We start from the raw sequence: 7,137 nt of genomic DNA on the forward strand, positions 1-7,137 counted from the left end.
GAGCCTCGCTTTAAGAGCCAGCCTACCATGTTCATAAGGTTGTAACAAAGTGACATTCCCATTATGGCCACCACACCAAGGTTATGATCCATTGGATAGCCAAAATATCCTTGCAACAGGAGGTCTCATCAAGAGCCGGCCTGATCACTTTCGCTACATCCAGTGAATGGCAGTGTGGTTATCTTATTACCATGCCAGCACACTAATCTCTTCTGTAGAACAACACTAGAACTCTCCATTTATAAATTGAGGATCCTAGCTCATATGGGTTAAAAAAAAACCCTGTCGAGGCTATGGAAGCATGCTGGTAGCAGAGGCTATGCTTATGGTATTGAAGTTATATCTTATCATCAATCATTACTATAATACCCATTTCTTATTCTCTATTTTTATTGGAGAAGTTATTTCCTTAATTTTTCTCTGTTTTAAACCTTTACGCATGAGAAATTGTTTTCCGATCAATCGCATCATTTTCGGCTAGAATACCGTCAGCAAAGCATATTTTTGGCATATTGTTGTCCTTTTCTTTTTCGCATAACTTATCATCAATCCAAATCATCCTATCTCTTATTCATAACTATCTTTACACACTCTGCTCTCATCATAACCATACCTCTTGTCACCCTATCATTGATATGTGTACTCTACTTCATTTTCATTACCTTGCCTTGCCATCAGAACAACACTTTTCCTATGCTTTATGGTCATGAATGCCTTTTTCCAATTGGAGGGGGAAGGTATGCATTATGGGATAGCATGAGATATAATTACTACACTCTGCCATAACTTGTTGATTTGACAAAATCTTAGTATTGCATTTATACAAATGTTTTTCTGATTGAAATTTTTGCATGCGGCTTATCTATTGCTATTCAAAACTAAAACTATGGATTCAAGAAATTTGCATGCAGCGTAGTGATTTGTTTACAGGATAACAACAAGTATGGGGGGAAACTCTATTCACAACAAGGCCACACTATTGCAACTGACAAAAGAGGCTCAGAAACTCACGAACACAAACAATTGTTCATACATGATGTGCTTGCCTGGATTACACCTTTTGCATCACTTTCAGCATCAACTCATCATACATAAGGTTCAACAAATTCCAGTCCATACATGTCATTCCACAGTTTTTCAGAGGTAAAACTTGAGGTAAAATAGCATAAGTATCTGATTTATTGAAAATTTAGGAGAATTTCCTGAAAATCCATTGAGCATTATTTATCATCATTCATTCCACATCTTTACTGCTTCCCATTTTTCAGAGACATATAATCTTTCAGTTTGGGGGAGTGTTCATTTTATTTATTTCTTTATTATGACCATACCACTATTATTCTTTATCATCCATTGCTCTTCTTATTCATTCTCAACACCTCCCTTATTCCATGTTGTTTGACACCAAGCATAGATTTCAACAGCTTGTAGCAACTACCTCCATTTTCTTTCTAGCATTGCATGAGGGCATGCTAATTCTCCAGTTTCGGGGAGGAATTGTTACACATGATAGATGTTTTCTACTTTCTTTCTCATTTAAGGCACACAATTTCATTTTTACACAGTGTAGACATTGATTTGTGTATATCTTTAAAACTATGAACTGAATTCTTATGATTTCTGGAAAACAAAGAGGTATAATTAAAATAGACAAACCCAGAAAATTTCAAGTTAAATTAGTTTGTCAAAAATCAGAAATCATGCACTGTCACCTACAGCCATTTTTTTTATATCTCATTATCCGTGGACCACAACGATCTGATTTTTGGATCATAGAAGCATTAATATAGTATGAATCTACTCGCAAAATTTCAACAAAATCTGATTTGTAGTTTTTTTGAGAAAATGGTTAATGAAGTTTTCTCTTACTTATGTCATATTTTGTTGCAACTTCATATACATATAGTTGAACGTCAATGTAAAAATTGTTACGCCTTCATCAACATTGCTAAAATTTAATATTCATTATTTGAGGAAGAATTCATTTGTTCCATCCATTTCATGAGTTGGGATGAACAATTTTTGTATTATTGCTTGGTTAATATAGAGTCTTTGGGTTGCATGAGGACATGCAATATATTCAGTTTGGGGGTATGTTGGGCCACTAGTTTGTCATTATTATTATCACTCTTTAATGCCTATTTCATCTATTTATACCATTCTTTATCACGTCATTTATCATGGTTTATCATATAATTCCATTTTATAATTACTTATGCTCTTATGGATAAAAATTATTTCTTCTCCTTTACTTTTAAAAAATTAATAATTATTATGCATGATTTTACCAATGATGGTTTATTAATAAATTTCTTGTAACATCACTCACCATTTTAGCCTCCAAGATATTTTCCAGATTGTAGATTTTATCTTTAGCTCATCATTAAATATTCCAACTCAAAAATTCGCTGGAATAATAAGTGACAGTTTTGCATTGGACGTTTTGGGCAAATGGAGAAGAATCTGGAAAATCCAAAACATGGGTTTTGTCCAAAATGGACCGAATTAGTTTTGTAATGAGAATTTTTCCAAAATTTGGTACGTATTAAGAGAAACTGAAGGTTCTCTAAAAGACTATTTTCTCAGATTCGCTGTTGTGGCCGTTTTCCAAATAATCTCAGTTGCAATACCAAATTCGACCTATTCTTGTTGAATGTTGATGGAAAGATATTTCAGATATGATCTTGTTGATCAATTTGTTGTGAACAATCCAATTTTGTAATGGGAATCATATTGTAATCATCTCGGTTGTAACTTCTCTTTTCTCTCTATGTATTTAAATGAGAACAGAGATCAAAGAGGGATGGAGATTAGAGATAGGATAGGATAGGATAGGAGGAGAGGGGATAATGGAGAGATTTAGCTTTTCACTTGGGACCTCAATTGTAATTTCAATATACAGAATTTTATTCTAAAGGACAGATCGTATTGTAATGAGGAGTGAATTTAATGATTAATATATAATTTGTGTTGCTGGTCATTCGGATATTCTAAAGTAGCTCAGCAGTATTCGTTGGTGGCTAGGGCCCGATCTCTGGTGGATCTTACTGTTATTCCCTATTTGATACTTCTCCATTTCCTGTAAGGTTATTCTGTTTTATATCTTTGCATTTCCTACGAGTTTATTCTGTTTGATATCTTCTAATTTCCTGTGAGTTTACATTGCAGTTAGTTTACTTTCCTTTATTATGATCTCATGTACTTCGCAACTTTGTCATTTGATTTCATTTATGCTCACTACAGGTTGAATTAATTATCAGTTAAGACATTGATTTTTGGTTGATTATGATAAGAGTGTGGTTAGTATAGAATTAGCTAAAAGAGATTGGTTAATACTACTAAACTCTCGGTTGACATCATTTCCATTCGAATTGCTTAATTGAGATAGAGTGTGATTCATATAGAATTAGCTGAAAGAGATTGGTTAATGCTACTATGCTCTTGGTTGATGCTATCCAGATTTGATTATGATTTGATTGAAGATTAAGTCTTGATGCTTGGATGTAATATTTCCGTTAACAATTGCAACTTGAGTTGTATAAATGCATCGGTTTATTCTTGTACCAATTTTTATAGTTCAACTTGAAAAGCATTACTCTCTGGATTTATAGCTTGCACATATTTTGTACACTCTTGAAACAAAAAGACTTACACAGGTTGATAATTAATGTGAGGTAATTAGGAGTTTTAAAAAACAACTATTAGCACCCAACAAACCTATCAATGAACAAATATGCTTCTTGGCCGCCAAAATTATCCAAGACTTCATCGGTGAATGGGGTTGAAAAGGGATCATGCATGTAGGCATCATTCAACTTCCTAAGATCTACGCATATCCTTATTTATTCCTTCTGCTTCTTTTCCTGGACCACTATTGGGCTTACCCAATCAGATTCTTCCACTGGTTCAATACTACCCTCCACGAGCATCTTATCTAACTCAACATGGACCCTTTCCTTATACTTCAGATTAAGGTAGTACGGTCTTCGTTTCACAGGTTTCACGTCTGACTTTAGGGTGATCTTCATGACACCCAGGTCTCCTATTATCCCTTTTAGATCAGAAAACTTTGCGGGGAACAAGTCATGATATTCGCAGTGCAGCTTGACGACCTTATCTATTGTCGCATCATCCAAAAAGTCCCTAATCTTTTCAAACTCGGCTCTGCCTCCGTGCTAATGTTCACTTGCCTGGTCTTGAGCAGCTCAGTTATGTCTGGGTTCTTTAGTTGTGGTCCTTCAACTTCGCAGTGACCTTCAGTCTCCTGGATATTAATATTTCTCGAGTTTTCATCTTCTTCTTCCGTTGTTACATTGCAACACTCCAATGCGTGGCTCAGCTGGGTAGTCCAATCAGGTTGAATCAGGTCTAGAGGATCCTACAGTATCCTAAAAATAGTTGCCTTGACCTCCTACAACGCTTCATCGATGGATTCAAATCCATCCTCAAAACTGAACGTCATCAAAAATCCTTGGTGTAAAACATCCCATTCTTCAGTGCCATGACGAAGTTCTATCTCCAAGTACCAATTCATTGGTATAACATCCAAGGTATGACAAAACATATGGACCCACTCCAGCTGAGGCTTCGCTCCATATGCTTCAGTCCATTTGGCCAAATGATCACACAAATCATTCCTCCCGTCAGGATTTTCTATTAGTTGTACCTTCAGGTGGCCAAAGCGTATCCTCATCATCCTTCTATATTCGCGCAAATCCTCAAAACTATCCTTGCGTGTACCCCACCATCTTGTGGGTGTAGCGTCCATCACCCAATCTAATGCCTAGAAGCAATGCTTCTCAGGAACTTCCCTTTCGAATGCATCCAAAAAGTGATCAACATCATTTAACCCATCATAGTGAGGTAGATTTCATACCTCTGATGATACGCAACGCAATGACTTGGTAATCATATTATAGTGCAGCATAGATACTTCATGCAGCAGGATCTGCCAGTGCTCCAGTTCTTCATCCAAATCTGATGTGCAGGATCTCTCGTGGTCCCATGCAATACGTCCTTCTACTGTCAGATTCACCCAATCCTAGTCTCATGCTGTTATCTTGTAAATCTGGTCAAAATCATCATCACTTTCATAATCGCAGACTGGTTTTGTATAGCACAGTCCTTTTGCAGGATCCATTGGCACCACTATGCGGAGCGATTTATTTTCAAATATCATCTTTTTCTTCTTCAATTTGTTACCCCATTCATGCCAGTGGCCCAATCGATCCCAAGGAGTGCAGGGTAGGGATTGCTATCGTCCACAATATCTATTACTTAAAAATCCACCAGTGCACTCATGCCTTCAATGTCAACTATTACTCCCTGTAGCCTCCCCATTGGGATGATTTTTCATTCATTTGCCATCCTTAACTGGGTCAGAGACCACTCGAGCATAGGTCTCCCCATTCTTTCCCATGTTTGTTTCAGCAAAACATTCGTGTCGAACCCTAGATCCAAGATAACTTGGTCCATTGCGTATTCCCCTATCTACGTGGTGAGTCTCATCTCACGTCTAGTCCTTGCCTTATGCTTACAAGATTTTTGACTACACACAGTTCGCCAGTAGCCTGTCCTTGTCAGCACACCGATTGATCAGTTACTACAGTCCCTTCACAACCTTACGATCGTGAAGTAATTTCATGCAAGTCTCCAAGAACGTAGTAATCATGGATGGGTCCATTTCTTCAACCGGTTTCTCCTGACTTCCTGAGGTAGAGGCCTCAAAAAAAATTTCTTTGCTTCCATAAATGTTTCTTTTCTGTGTTCCAGATCAAACCCAGTCTCCTTTTCTAGTGCTTTGTGGACCCACTCACCCTCTACAAGTTGCTTCCCCTTATCCTCACCGGTCATCGTTCCACTCCATAGCATAATGTTTACCTTAGGGTCTTCCTCGTGAGGCTCAGACCTCATTATCTGTAGGTTTTGAGTCAGCTGCGGAGGTTGTGCCCTCTTTTCATGATTCTTAGCCAACAATATAGGGCAATCCTCAGTCGCATGGTCAAATTGAATATGATAGCAGCATGACAGTCGCGTCAGGTTCGAGCAATCTCTCGCGTAGTGTCTTGGTCCTCCACAATTAAAACAAATAAGCCACCCTCGGCCTCTACCAGACGCTCCTCCACCTTGGCCTTGGCCGCGCCCCTGATACTCACGTCACGCTCTCCTAAGGCCTTGGTTTGGAGGGCACATTTATGCCTGCACCCTGTATGCAGGTGTCTTGTCCATCATTAATTCGTAACTTCAACAATGTGGTGAAGTAAAATTATAAGTGTGGACACAAAAAAATTCCTCTAGCCCGATGATGGGTCTAGCCACAACAGATACATTCTATGGAAGATTTCCTTAGGTTAGAACCAATTAAGAGGGCCTACCTCTTAGTACGCTTATCCCATTTGATGATGTCTTTGCTTTCTTGCTCCAGCTATCTCTCGCTTCCTTCTTCAAGCACCTGAAACAAGTAAACAACAACAAACAACAATCGTGATAATAGACAAATTTTAATTCAACCTACTTAAGAAGTCAAGAAACATTAAGACATGAATATGTAAGATGACAAAACATGTAGGAAATCAATCGATAGTTGCATATATATTGATATCAAATAGAGATTACAACCATTGTCTTGATGTTGTGGTTCTCCTCTGACAAGACCAGGTTCCCACACACGTCTGCTAGCATTCCATGATGGCCTCAATCAACAATAGTTTTATGACTCTACCCTTTAGGCTTCACTCCAAACCAAATCACACTTCTCCCTCACACAACTAGATAGCTACAATTATGAATAGCTTGTTGGTTACTCCAAACCAATATAGCACTTGCACACCATCATTAACACTAGCTTGTGCTTGGGAAGAAGGAAGGTTTATATAGCATGAATAGATGGAAGATGGATCCTCTTCTCATGGGAGAAGGTCTTATCTCTTGAGGTAGTTCCATAATTATAGGGGAAAGGAGCCCAAACTGACATCCTCGACCCCATCTGGCCAAACCATTTACCAAACTTCTGTTACGAAGCTTCTAGAGCTGGAAGCTTCAGCTCCTAATTTAAAAAACTTTCCATAACAGGACCGGCATGACTGGAACACAGCTTAGTCACTCCAATCGGTGCTATGGATAGTACTAATATTTGCA

This window comes from Pinus tabuliformis, chromosome 3_2 (assembly GCF_031772625.1).
Source record: "Pinus tabuliformis cultivar Carrire ecotype Pingquan chromosome 3_2, CPIR1, whole genome shotgun sequence".
In the NCBI taxonomy this organism is placed as follows: domain Eukaryota; kingdom Viridiplantae; phylum Streptophyta; class Pinopsida; order Pinales; family Pinaceae; genus Pinus; species Pinus tabuliformis.